Source organism: Lepidochelys kempii, chromosome 6 (assembly GCF_965140265.1).
Source record: "Lepidochelys kempii isolate rLepKem1 chromosome 6, rLepKem1.hap2, whole genome shotgun sequence".
Lineage (NCBI taxonomy): Eukaryota > Metazoa > Chordata > Testudines > Cheloniidae > Lepidochelys > Lepidochelys kempii.
Window position 1 is genome coordinate 90,010,261 of NC_133261.1, and position 14,726 is coordinate 90,024,986.

The following is a 14,726-nucleotide window of genomic DNA, read 5'->3' on the forward strand; positions in this document are numbered from 1 at the left end:
GGGTAGCCGAGGAATGTGGAGATTCCATTCTACTGTTTAGGCCTTGAGCTAGTATGGGGAGACTTTGGGGCAAGATTAAGACTCCCAGATAAAAAGAGTCTCACAGATGTTAGTGAGGCACAATATTTGGCCCTCGATGCACATTTTGGATTCTTATTGCTATCAGAGATGTGGCAGCACTTTTCAAAAGGATCACTGAGTGCTTAAATTGCAAATCCCTTAGGTAGTTCAACTAGATTTGCAATTTACTGAAGTATGTTCTTCCTTCTCTAGTCTGATTACTCCTCTTTCAAGGCAAATCAAACACATTAACAAAATTATCAAGCCATCAAAACATTCAAGACTGTTTTGCAGTCTTTTCTTTGTTTTAACAAGAGACCAGGTTAAGAAGTCTGATGACTGGAGGATAGGTAATGTAAGACAGTTTTTAAACGACTTCAGAGGTTATCCTAGTAATTGCAGGATGGTAAGCCTAACTTCAGTACCAGGCAAATTGATTGATACCACAGTAAAGAATGGAATTATCAGACACATATATAAACACAATATATTGGGAGAAGAGTCAACGCAATTTTTGTAAAGGGAAATCATGCCTCAGCAATCTATTAGAATTCTTTGAGGGAATCAAAAAGCATGCGAACAAAAGGGATCTAGTAGCTATAGTGCACTTGCACTTTCAGAAAGACTTTGATAAGGTCCTTCACCAAAGGCTCTTAAGCAAAATAAGCTGTCATGGGATGAGAGGGAAGGTCCTCTCATGAATCAGTAACCAGTTAAAAGATAGGAAACAAAAGGTAGGTATAAATAGTCAGTTTTCACAATGGAGAGAGATAAAATAGTGGGGTCCCCCCAAGGATCTGTACTGGAACCAGTGCTGTTCAACATATTCAAAAATGACCTGGAAAAGAGGGTAAATTTGACTGCCACTTCACATTGAGTGGATGTTTTCAGAGATCTATCCACAGTCACTCCAAGATCTCTTTCTTGAGTGGTATCAGCTAATTTAGACCCCATCATTGTATATGTATAGTTGGGATTATGCTTTCCAATGTGCATTACTTTGCATTTATCAACATTGAATTTCATCTGCCACTTTGTTGGCCAGTCACCCAATTTTATGAGATCCCTTTGTAACTCTTTGCAGTATGCTTTAGACTGAAAAGCAGTATCATCTGCAAATTTTGCTACATCACTGTTTACCCCTTTTCCCAGATCATTTATAAATATGTTGAATAGTACTTGTCCCAGTACAGACACCTGGGAAACACCACTATTTACCTCTCTCCATTTTGAAAACTGACCATTTATTCCTACCCTTTGTTTCCTATCTTTTAACCAGTTACTGATCCAGGAGAGGACCTTCCTTCTTATCCAGTTTCTTGTGATTAAGCTTCAGATGACAGCTTACTTTACTTAAGAGCCTTTGGTGAGGGACCTTATCAAAGGCTTTCTGAAAATCTACGTATATTATGTTCACTTGATCACCCTTGGCCACATGCTTGTTGACCCCCTCAAAGAATTCTAGTAGATTAGAGAGGTATGATTTCCCTTTACAAAAAACATAGAATTGTAGACTATCAGGGTTGGAAGGGACCTCAGGAGGTCATCTAGTCCAACCCCCTGCTCAAAGCAGGACCAATCCCCAACTAAATCATCCCAGCCAGGGCTTTGTCAAACCTGACCTTAAAAACTTCCAAGGAAGGAGATTCCACCACCTCCCTACGTAACACATTCCAGTGCTTCACCACCCTCTGTTAGCCGACGGCCAAGGATGTTTGGTGAGGTGCCAGCTATGCCCGTTTATACCATCCGTGACTTTAACCGCTAGGACACACTGTCCCTTCGCGGCGGGCAGGCCAGGCTAGGCTGACGGATGCCCCAAGGTCCTAACCACCCGTGACTTTAACTGCTAGAGCTCAGAGCTCCTTCGCAGCGGGCAGTCAATACTGACTGACAGGTGCCTCAATGGCAGCACTAAGAGCCTCTCCACACCCGTGACTTTAACTGCTAGAGCTCAGAGCTCCTTCGCAGCGGGCAGCCAGGATTGACTGACAGGTGCCCCAAGAGTTTGCCCCGTGGAGGCGGCACAACTCAACGCTAGGCTTTTAGTACTCTCACCTAATGGCCAGGCTTTAGAGCCAAAACGGCTGAGGTTCTTTAATTGTGTTGGCTGCTTTACAGTAAACCAGAGAAAACAAGTCAGGCTTATGCACAAATGGTTACCAAAATTTATTAAGCTAGATTCTAATCATGTGGTTACAAAATTGCTAGTGCCTACTTATTTAAATGTAGAGATGTTACACACACAAACAAGTTACAAAACTGAAGCCACAATCCCAAAGAAAGAAAACAAAGTATAGAGCTCTATTTCAAAATATGTGTACACTAAAGATAGGAGATCAGGCGTGGGTGCTTCTTACCCTCCTTGCATCTCTCGATTCCACCGGTGCCAAGCCAGGATCGGTCACTCAATTCCGTGGAAAGATGAATAAGGGACAAGGCGTAGGGACCCTCTTAGCTGCAGAAGCCTTGGGAGGCTGTCACTTATCTGACCAGCAGATAGATAGTGAAAAGCACTCAAAAATCATGGTGCTGTAGGTCCCCTACTTATACCTCTGTACACCTTTATTCTCTTTCTCCTTTCTTATGCCAAATTGAGGCTGGTCTGTCTGGGTGACGCCAGCTTTCGCAAGAGTAGTTTACACTTGCAAAGAAGAGAAACAATAAGTTTCGACTACTGGACATTTCTTTTATCAGGGTAAATATTTTCCAACCTAGGATGTTGGTGTGTGTGCATCACGCTATTTAGTAGGGGCTAAGAGCCATGTCTGTCACAGGGCCTCTGCCTGCTGTGAGCTTAATCGTTGTATCTGTTCCCAGAGGCACATTGTAGCAGCACACCTGTGCTTTTCACAGCTTCAAAGGCTGTGCTGGAATATATGTTAAGTGCCCTGTTCCGGCTTCCTCCTGTGTTTCCAGCAATGCTGGTCTGAGAGGGGGAGGGGGGGCTGGCTGTCTGGCTACACCCTCCTAGTGAAAAAGTTTTTCCTAATATCCAACCTAAACCTCCCCCACATGTTGACCTTTCCCCAACAAATTATGTTCATCTATGTGCCTGACAACTTTGTTCTTTACTGTAGTTTCAATCAGTTTGCCTGGTACTGAAGTTAGCCTGTAATTGCCAGGATCACCTGTGGAGTTTTTTTTTAAAATTGGAGTCACGTTAGCTATCCTCCAGTCCTCTGGTGCAAAAGCTGATTTAAATGATAGGTTACATACCATAGTTAGTAGTTCTACAATTTCACATTTGAGTTCCTCAGAATTCTTGGGTGAATACCATCTGGTCCTGGTGAGTTATTGCTGTTTCATTTATCAATTTGTTCCAAAAGCTCCTCTAATGACACCTCAGTCTGGGATAGTTCCTCAGATTTATCACCTAAAAAGAATGGTGAAAATATAATACCACTATATAAATCCATGGTACACCCACATGTTGAATATTGTGTGCAGTTCAGGTCACCCCATCTCAAAAAAGATATTAGAACTGGAAAAATAATGGCAAAGATGATTAGGTTATGGAACTGCTTCCATATGAGGATTAAAAAGACTGGGACTATTCAGTTTTGAGAAGAGACAACTGAGACAAAGAGTTTTGATAGAGGTCTATAAAATCAAAAATGGTGTGGAAAAAGTGAATAGGGAAGTGTTAGTTACCCCTTCACATAACACAAGAACCGGGGTTCACCCAATGAAATTAATAGGCAGCCGGTTTAAAACATACATAAGGAAGTACTTCACACAACACAATCAGCCTGTGGAACCAGTTGCTAGGGTTGTTGAAGGCCAAAACTATAACTGGGTTCAACAAAGAATTAGATAAGTTCATGGAGGATAGGTCCAACAATGACTATTAGCCAAGATCGTCAAGGATACAGTTGCATGCTCTGGGTGTCCCTAAATGTCTGACTGCATGACAGGAGATCGATCACTGAATAGTTGTCCTGTTCTGTTCATTCCCTCTGAAACATCTGGCCCCAGCTCCTTTTGGAAGACAGGATAGCGGGCTAGGTAGACCATTGATTTGACCCAGAATGGCCATTCATATGTTCTTATGATGAAAACACATCAATTGCCACCAAGAAGCTTTCTTACACCAGCAATCTTCAGTCATGAAAGTTATTCACCTGTATGAACAAAGTGGCCTGTAGAGGAGACAGTTACTTGTCTGCCGCTGCTTACTTTTCATGGTTCATTTACTTTTTCTGATGAGTAATATTTGATGACTCAGAGGAAAGTTGGCAGCTGCTGCAGCATACATGGCTTCGGCTCAGCCTGTACAATCACTAATCTCTAGAGAAATCTACAGTGAGTCCTTGCATATAGAAGAGATGAAAGGGGTACAGAACTTGAACACCAAGTACACTATAAACGAATAATAGGTTTAACCTGAGAAATCACCCCCAAACTAATATTTACATAATGTGAGCAAAGAGGAGAGAATTAAGGGACTAGTCACATGTATACCTCTGATGGTTGTGAGCTAGGTGTGCTTCATTTAGAGCTTTTCAAGGTGTTAATTTTCTATCCCCATCATTTCAGTCAGTTTATTATATGCTTACAAATGTCCACCTATTTTTTAAATGGATATCTGATCGTGCCGTAATATAATAGTACTTGGACCACAATTATTACTAATATTAAGGCCTCTGGCTAACATGGGCAGACTTATTACCCAAATCATAGTGTTTCTTACAAGGTGCTGAGTATCCTCAACTTCTATTGACTTCAAAGACGTTCAGCATCTTTTCTCTAAAAAGAACAAACAGATGTTGCATTTTTAAAGGCTTTTTGCTTCAGACATCTTGTGGCCATGAAAGTAGGATTCAAAAAGCAATGATTAGGAAAAAATACTTATAAATGAGATCACTGAGTGACAGGAAAGCAAATACTGACATGAAAATGTTTTAAACAAGATGCTTCAGCATATTAACAAGGGATCATTTTCCAGAAAAGTAAAGTAACAGGGAAGTTACATTCATTATTAGTGCTATTCATGAACTGAACAGAACAAGAGATTTTATGGTGTTACAGAATTAAGTTGAGGCACTGAACTAAAATGTTGCCTAATTATAATTATTTTTACTCTATAGGGAACTGACGTTCAGTATCAAACAAAACAGCCTTGTAACCTCTCTACTGTACAGCATATATGTACTAGTATTTCAGTCTTTCTGTAAGATCACTTTCAGAAAGGAAGGATGAGTGTGTGATTAAGGCTCTAGGCTAGGATTCAGGCGATGTGAGCTCAATTTCTGACACTACTATGACTTTGTGTATGATTATGGGCAAGTAGAGTAACATCTCAGTTCCCCTATCTGAGAAATAGAGATAATAATAATTCCATACCTTACAACAGGAATATGAGGATAAATTCATAAATGTTGATGGAAGCCCTCTAGTTTCTTTTGATGACAGTAGACTGATTGAGCAGTGAACGAAATGGATATAGAAAGATTCCAGTGTTAACTCTGAAGGATTTAGGTGTGACACATTGGTTCATGCCTTGGTGTGCTCCTGTGTTGTATTTTGAAATGTTTGCCTTATCTCATTCACATATCCCCACTGAGGTGTTTTTTTACCAGCATGAATTGGAGTTTATTAGGCAAATGCATAAGGTTATATGTGCAATGTTTCACTGACAAGTTTTTTTCATAGCATGCAATGAAATCTTTGAAGAAGTGGTGCATTGGTGTTAGTTTTCTTACCCAGTAGTCCTTTGAGAGAAGCTGTGGTAGACAGATTGCTCTTTGTTTCATTCTCTATATTTGGAGACAATTCCTGTGAGAGCAACTTCCTTTGTATAATTAAATAGTGTGGCTGGGTCAAAGTGGAATAGCTTCAGTGGGAAAGATTGAAACACACCCCAGATTAGAATATCCAACAGCCCGGTGGTTAGAGCTGGTGGGAGAGCTGGGTTCAGGTCAAATGAACATAAATAAGAGAAAAGCCATTTCTAAGGTTTAATCCTCCACACCCTGGAATTTGTGTTAAGCCAAATCGATGCTATGTAGTCAGGGAAAGCCAAATGTAGGACAGGCAATAGCTCCATGGCAGTGATTTGAACCTGCATCGCAGGTGAATGCCATAAGCACTGGGCTTTTAGGTATAAGGGCAGCAGCACCACCACCATTTTGTAAATGGTGCTTAAGGCCTGGTCTACAAAAAAAGCTGTGTGGACCCAGCTATGTCACTCAGGGGTGTGAACAATCCACACCTCCCAGCAACATAGTTAAGCCAACCTAATGCCCAGAGTTGACAGCAGTAGTTCAACAGAAGAATTCTTTGATTGATCTAGCTATTGCCTTCCAGTGAGGTAGATTACCTATGCCAATGGGAGAACCTGTCAGCGCAGGTAGTGTCTACACTGAAGCGCACAGATGCACAGCTGCAGCTGTGCCACAGCAGTGTTTCAAGTGTAGACAAGCCCTAAGTCTCCTTGGGAAGCTAGCCTGAAAAACTGAAATGTTTTGGAAATACTGAAGCAGTTTTTTTTAACTGAAACAACCCAGATCAACATGAATTCATGAACTGTGGTATTTGGGCCAAATCTGCATTTTTTGGCAAAAAGTTTGTCAAAAAAGTTTCATCCAGCTCTATTAGTAACACAATGTTTTAATAACAACTGGCAGTCAGAGAGGGGTAAGAAATAGATTACATCAAATACCCCCAACCTTGCCATAATAAGCCAGATAATTTTTTTGGAGACTACTTTGGAAGTTGCTTGTGACAACTGTTGTCATCACATGTCAGATATTGGATGTCACTGGCTGTTATGTATGAGATAAGTTATATTTGTATGTTACATTTACAATAGGCTGCTTGTCTACATTGCTGCACTTCTTTTTCAAAACTGGGGTTTACAAATCTTTTCAACGGTAACGGGAAGCTGTGAAACTAGTTAATGTTGGACTACTAATTGAATGTGACGTAAGAAAGGGACAGCTCGGTATTAAACAAACTAAAGATCCCACACAAGGAAATGACTGCAGAAATTAAAGATATGACTTGTAGTCAACATGAAACAAAGCTCATTGGAGCATCCTGATGTGCCCTTAGTAAATGACAGCTATATAGATAATTCTTTGTGCACTATTACATTCACTACAACTGAAATGCAATTTTTGCAGCTGGAAAAATATTAAAGTAGAGCAGCACAGAAAGTTGAGCTATAAAAAAAACAATGTCACATTCCCAATTTAGGTGCCTGATTTTCCACCTTCTTATACCAGCTTTACTGCACTTAGTTCACTGACTTCAGCAGAATTACTCTGTTGACACTGCTGTAAAGAAGATTAGAATCTGGCACTAGATCTCTTGCCACAAAATTTGGTCTTGTGCTGCTCTCAGTTATATTTGTATGTGCTTACACGTTATTCAAAGAATAACTTTAACAGTTCTAACACCTTCGACTTCATCATTCCATGCTTTCATTTAGCCTGCCTTTAATTTATGGCCTTGTCGTCAGAATATGATTACTACATTCTGAAACTGATTTTTCTGCTGCCATTTTGCATGACCTGTCTGGGAGCTGAGATGTAAATTAAGACTTCATGTAATTAAGGCTGCGTTTGCCGTGGTCAGATTTAACTTTTTCTTCTGCAAGAGATTTCATTAATTTTGATTCATTGTTATTTTATCTCATTACTTCAGTTAAGGTAGTGTGGAAACTTTTCCTGGTTTTATTACACATTTATACCAAGGAACTAATTCTCAAAATGTAACATGACAAGGTGACAAATGTTTCATTTCCTGTAAAGTGTCAGCTCCAGTGAATAAATAACAATGTCTAAGTGTAAGAAATAGACTTCTACGCATTTATCTACAGTATGCCAGTTTGCTGAGCATTCGCTCTCAAAAAACAAGTTTATTCAACGATATTCCACATCCAGAAAACACATACACAGGGCTTGTCTAACCTCAGAAGACATACCACTTTAACTATACCAGTATAATTAAAGCAGCACAAGCCCCATAGTGAGGATGCAGTATACCCATATAAAGGTGATTTATAGCAGTATAGGCACCCCCATATAGGAAGGGAAATAAGCTATACTGGTATAAAGGCACATTTTAACTGATATAACTACATACATGCTGGGGTTGTACCCCTAACTATTAAATGGTTAAAAAAACATATGCAGAGTTAAGGTTGTCCAGTCATAGCTTGTACCATTCCAGAATGTCAAGTTCATCAAAACTCAAGCTTCTGGAAAAAAAAACAGGAAATACAGAGTTACGGTGAACACCCATGCAGCCTTAACTCTGCCCTCTTTGAGCAGTGCCCCACAAACCCATACTCACACTCTGCCTTTTCTCTGTAATGGACTGACACTACCTGCACTCACTGTACACTGTCAGATCCCTCTCCCCCAGCAGGATACCACCCTAGTAAGAAGACTAGGAAGTGGCTACAAGGTAAATAATAATTCCCTGTACATCCTGTGGGTTTTTTTCTTTTACATGATTCTCTAATTATCTGAACAAATTATTCTATACCTAGCATTCATAAATTTATGAGTTTTATTCTGAGCTAAAGTTTTCTATCTCTTGAGAGATAATATTTTTCTGACACTATTAGTCCCAATTTGATTATGTTTCTGGGGAATCTTTGTTAAATTCAGTAAAGATACTAATACATAAGTTCAGACTTAGAGATAGCCATCCATCCTTTGATTTTCTCCTTTTATAGAAAAAATGATACCATCCTAGTGCTATGCATTTACGCACAAATCTGTCATTATGCATAGACTTTATTTTGTATACTGTTTTTATGATGGGGTTAAAAGGGTGAAAATATTTAATTTTCACAACTGTGTTTATTTGGGCACTCACTAATTCATGGAAAGTTTGGGACTTATTTTTAAAATGATGGCTGTTTACATTTAAGTCAGTTTTTCTGTTTAGTCTGTTATAAGAAGAGAATTATATTTTTCTCTATGGTTGCTCGTCAGTTAGTTTCATGGCGCACCAAGAATGTAGCTATGGAATTTCTCCAACAGACAGAAGGTGAGTTACTTTAAATGGTAATCATACTTGTTTCTGATCATTAATGGCATAACAGCCAGTAAGGAAAATGGAGGGGGGAAAATAGCTGTGTTTTCTAAATGAAAATGAATTGTACTCAAATACCATAGGGCTTGATTCAGATCTTGCTTACACCAGTGTAAGTCAGGGATAAATGCAACGACTTCAATAATTACACCAGTCCCCTGAGTAACTAAGATCAAAATCAGACCTGAGTCTATTACGCAGCTACTGCCCTCGAGGTTTACCAATGATAGTGTCCTCAATTGAAATATCCCCACTGATCAAGTGTTGCAATGCTTGTCTTTGCACTTTAAGAAGAGTCTAAATCACTCCTACAATGACGTACTTTATGTACCATGAATACTCCCATGGATTTCTGTGGGACTACTTACAGCAAGTAAAATTAAGCAAGTGTATGGTCTTTGCAGGATTAGAGTCCAAGTCTATTCCTCTCAAAAGTCATATGTTGATAAACTGTGCATAGAATCTTAGGATATCAGGGTTGGAAGGGAGCTCAGTTAGTCCACCCCCCTTGCTCAAAGCAGGACCAATCCCCAATTTTTGCCCCAGATCCCTGAATGGCCCCCTCAAGGATTGAACTCACTACTCTGGGTTTAGCAGGCCAATGCTCAGATCACAGAGCTATCCCTCCCCCTGTTGAGGTGCACTGCCTTTCCAATGCTAACCATTCTGCTAAAAAATATAATCGAGTCAGAACAATGGTGTCTAGGGATAACAAAGTAGGAATCGGACAAAATAAGAGCACCAGATTAATTTTACTCAGGTCTGCTATTCCAAGTTACTTCCAGTTCTACCTAAAGGGAAGTCATGTGGTCTATAAAGGGAAGCGGACAAGAGTCATATGCTGAAGTATTTTTCCCTTATCAATAATTACATCATAGTTTATCAAAATTATATCCAAAGTCTATTTACCAATACCTGTCATGCTATTTAATTAGTATGTATATTTCATTCACCTATAATGGTGAAGGTAGACTGGCATATTTATAGGACTTTTCACTTCCTGGACCTCATGTACTTACAGACAGATCAAATTACCCCAGAGACCACCTTACCCTCTATGAACCCTAAAGAGAGCTTCACTTCATAGTGACAATGTAGTTGGATAGACTGATGCACTAGACTATCAAGCACTGGGAGCAGAGGTTTTTCTGTTGACCAGGCAGCAACTGTGGAAGTCACAGCTAGACTGAGCTTGAGAATGATATGACCTTTCAGTGGGAAATAGGCACTTAACTCCTTTCTGTGCCTGTGAAAATCTTTCCCTTTTCTTTACTGAAAAGGTGTAGTGTATCTCCCAGAATTAATGTTGTTAAAAGTAATAATTAAAACAAAACAAAAAACTCTTCACACACAGAGTCATAGATTTGAAATGGGAGTTGAGGGCATGCAGCAGCACCCCGCAGTAGGGCCTCAGCACCTCATGATTGGGCTCAGAGTGTTACCCCCAAAAATCAGCCTCCAGGTATCCCTATAATGGCCTGCTTATATTCATAACTTGATCCTCAATTTGTCTGGTTTTGGTAGGTAAAATGGGGTGGCCTGCCCTAAGAATTAGTTTTACCAGGGAGGTTCCCTGCAACCTGTGGAGAACTCCCCAGAACAGATTTTTGTTAACCCTGGAGAGGACACGGATACAGCCTTCCGCTCAAAGGATTGACACTCAGGCAGTAATTCTTTGAAAACAAAAATAATCTTTATTTAACACAATATTTCCTAGTACAATAACTCTAAAACATAATATTATGAAAACAAACACACAGCAGATCATTTACTCTGGCACCTTCCCCTCATTCTGACTCAAGCCTGTCAGCTCTCTGCCTTATATACAGATTTTGGCCTATTCTGATTGGTTATTTTTACAATCCTAAACATTGCCACCTATCAGGTTTAAGCCCTCTATCTGTCAAAGACAGACCTGATTGAAGACCTGCACCTTAGAAGCCAGACCTGATTGAAGACCTGTGATATGCTTATCTGACCCCCCCTTTAGGTTTCGGAGTGACATTTGTCTCACCTCCGCCTGCCTGCCTGCTCTTGGCTGAATTTCTCCCAGACCTCCATTTTGGATTTCTCTGACTGACTGCTTGCAACTGCCAGCTTGTTATTGCTAACCATAACCCCCTAAAACTATCTTTATTAATTAATAAACCTTTATAATTAATAAACTGTCCATAGCGAAGAATACCCTAACTCTATGATTCACCGTCACCACTCTATTTTTTATTATTTTAAACAAGTTTAATTTCAATCTCTCTCTGCTTCAGCTAGTGGTGACAGCGTAGTGCGCTCAGTGCTGTATTTCTTACAAAGGCAGAGCAGCTGAAAAAATCTCTTGCATCAAGAGGATCTAATTCAGAGTTCATTGCTGTCTATGAGAGTCTTTCCATTGACTTCAGTGGGATTTGGATCAGGCCTACAGTTGTGCTGTATAACAGTTAGCCTTTGCAAGGGGTACCTCTGCTTGGTAATGAAATATCTTGCAAAAAAAGGGTTGAAAGTAGTGGATGAGCTAATGAGACTTTGAGAACCTTAAAAAGACTCTCTCTTCAGATCTACTGTAGTTATTAAAATGTATATCTGTATCCATGTTAATCATTTCCATGTACTGGCAACCTCTCTCCCTTCTACCCCCACCCCCGGTCCCCAGAGAGGCATCAAAGCCACTTTGAGTGTGTCTTCACTCACAATTAACTAGAGACCTTACCCACATTTTAGCCTTAACGTCCCTACCATCCACACAGAAAGACCTTTTTCCCCAGGTTTGGAGGTACAGTAAGCCCAGGCTAGCTTAACAGTCTGGAGCGGCAGAGATAGACCCCAAACTCAGCTTTAATTCAGTCTGGAACCAGCCCTGAGGATGCAGGCTAAATCACCTGAGTGCTGATAGCCCTCCAATGTCTTTCCCCCCAAAGGACATATAAGTTCTTTGGCAATTGCAGTATTGCCACTTTTCACGATTTTATCACAAGTGACAGGGTTTTGGACCCCGTCTCATGACTATACAAGAAGTTCCAGCTCCCTTGTGAAGTTCAGCCAGAAGCTGGCAGAGTCTCTCCCCTCCACTTGCCATTCTTACAGGAGGGGAGGAAGTTGCAAAAAGCCCTGCGAGGCTTTGCTTCCTCCTGTGAGGAGAACAGACAGGATGGCACCTCTGCTCCTCCCCACTCCACCCTGCAGGGGAAGGGCAGACAGGGGGGTGGAGAGCCCCAGAAACAACCCCCTCAGCATGGAAAAGGGGAGAGAAAAGTGGACCTGCTGCAGCCGCAGGAGAGGATGACCCTACAAGGAGCAGAAGGTAAGGCTGGGAGTGGGGGGGCCTGAAATGATGGGGGGGGGGGGATGAGAAGTGCTGCAGGGCTCAAGGAAGGAGAGAGGCCCTGAAGGCAACAGGAGGGAAGAATAAACTATAATAAAATAAATTTTTAGCTATTTGGACAGTTTGAGGTTTTTATAAAAAGAAACTAAAATGTATATAATTTAATTATCAAATTTATACAAAGAAAGATTTTATATTATTTTTGAAGTATTTTCAATGTGACTGAATGGATTTTAGAAATATTTCAGAATTATAAATATTAAAGAACTGAAATATATAAAACCCTAAAAGCTGGTTGATCTTTTAACAATATTCTTGCATGTAAAATATTTGCAGCTCACATACATCTTTACTGAAAAATAAATGGAAAGTTTGATAGAGAGTGCACTTTGGGTTCCTTGGATGTTCATTTTCCAGCTCCATTTTATAGCCCTTATATGATATATTTCTAAATGTGTGACTTATGTTTTTCCATCATATTTTAAACTTTACCATACTATAGAGCTCTTCACGGAGTACATATACAAAAAAATGAAGTAGTACCCTGTGAAAGGGGTCAGCTCACCACAGGAACACCTCCTGATAGCCAGGCATAGCATAGCATCTCTCTCCCCTAGAATCCCCCTGCCAACAACTCCATTTCCTGTGGTGGTCCTTCATCGCATAACTTGGCCTCCTGGTTAGGTCATGATTTATTCCTCCCCTTCCAGGGTAACAGAAAGCCCAATATAAGATAGTCTAATGTCCTCACAGAAGGTCTTTGACCCCAACTCCAGGCTTATGCCATTTTGCCAGTAGCTGGTATGGGAACCTATGCCCTCCTACTACATTGGGGTCTAGTCCAGAACTCTACAACCAACACAATCCCACTAGTTTTCATACCCAGTCTCTCTCAGGAGCTTCTTTCCCAGAGCTTCTCTAGGTTGACTCTTCTTTTAGGGCTAGGATCCTGGGCTTATCATTTCTACTCTCCCAGTTCCTTCCTCATCACATCTCTGTTCCCAGAGCATGACTATAGACTTTCTCCCTACAGTCCCCTTCTAGGGGGAGCTTACTTTCTTTATACTTACCAGCCTGCTTCTGCCCACCTGGGCTGCATGATCAGTTAAGCCTGGCTCTACTTCCAGGTGTAGCCAGACAACAACCGGGCTCTCAGGCCCACATTAACCCTCTCAGGGCCTATGTGGGGTACGCATCTCATCACATACCCCTTTTTCCCACCAGCACGGATGCCTTCCTTTCATTCCATCTCCATTTTTGAAGGAATACTTTTGAGGGGATATCCTTCCTATTAATGAGACACCATTAACAGAAGCATTACAATTATATGAAAGTGAGTAGCTTGCTATTTAGGATGAGCCCAAATAAAACAAACATTTACCATTTTGTATCTTCTCCATTCAAATTCTCCTTAAATATGTTTGTGTACCTTCAGCATACACTGAGTCTCTATTTGAGCAGCCAAAGAGAGGCATGTGTGCATTAAAGGTTGACTTTTCAACCCGAAATTATCACACACATCTTGCCAGAAAAGTAGAGGGGAGTTAAAAAGTCAGAAGAGACTAAAAAGCTATGATTTGATAATGTTTTATAGGGCCCGTGATTTTTTTAGGATCTGACTCTATTATTTTTGATCTCTTGAGGTTGGGAATACAGTAACTGACAGGGAAAGAATCCTGGAGTAGCTCAGCACAAAGTAGCCTGAGATACACCCCAGACACATACAAGCAGGTGCAGAAACAGGGAGGACACAGTAAAGAAGGTGGGGTTTTGCTGTGGGAATGCTCACACCTGAATGCCTATCACTCAGGTTAACTGTGCAATGTAGACATAGCCTTGTCACCACTGCTTCAACTGTGAGGCTGCAGAAGCTCCCAAAGCTCCTGCATCCCCACTCCACAGCATCCTGTTGACAAAATATGAATGATGGAGGTGATGAGTACAATTAAAAGCAATTCAGCTCTTCCCAAAGGAAAGGGAAGAAAGTACTGTGGAGTGTTTGTGCAGAAAATGCACATTTAAGACAGCTTTTCCATGATAGCCCACTTTATCACATGGTTGGATACCAGAGGGTATTTGGCTTGACTTAAATTGTGACACAAGACTGCTGGGTTAGCTTGGATTATTTTTTAAACATTGTATACAGATCTTGAGAAATGGGAAGGCAGATTATAAACATGTTTAAAATATGTCAAATTTTGATCCTAACTAGGTTGACCATATTGCTTGAAATTGTGAGCTCCTCTGGGATTTAAGTAATCACTCCACGTGACCCTCTGACTGCCAAAATGGTGGATTT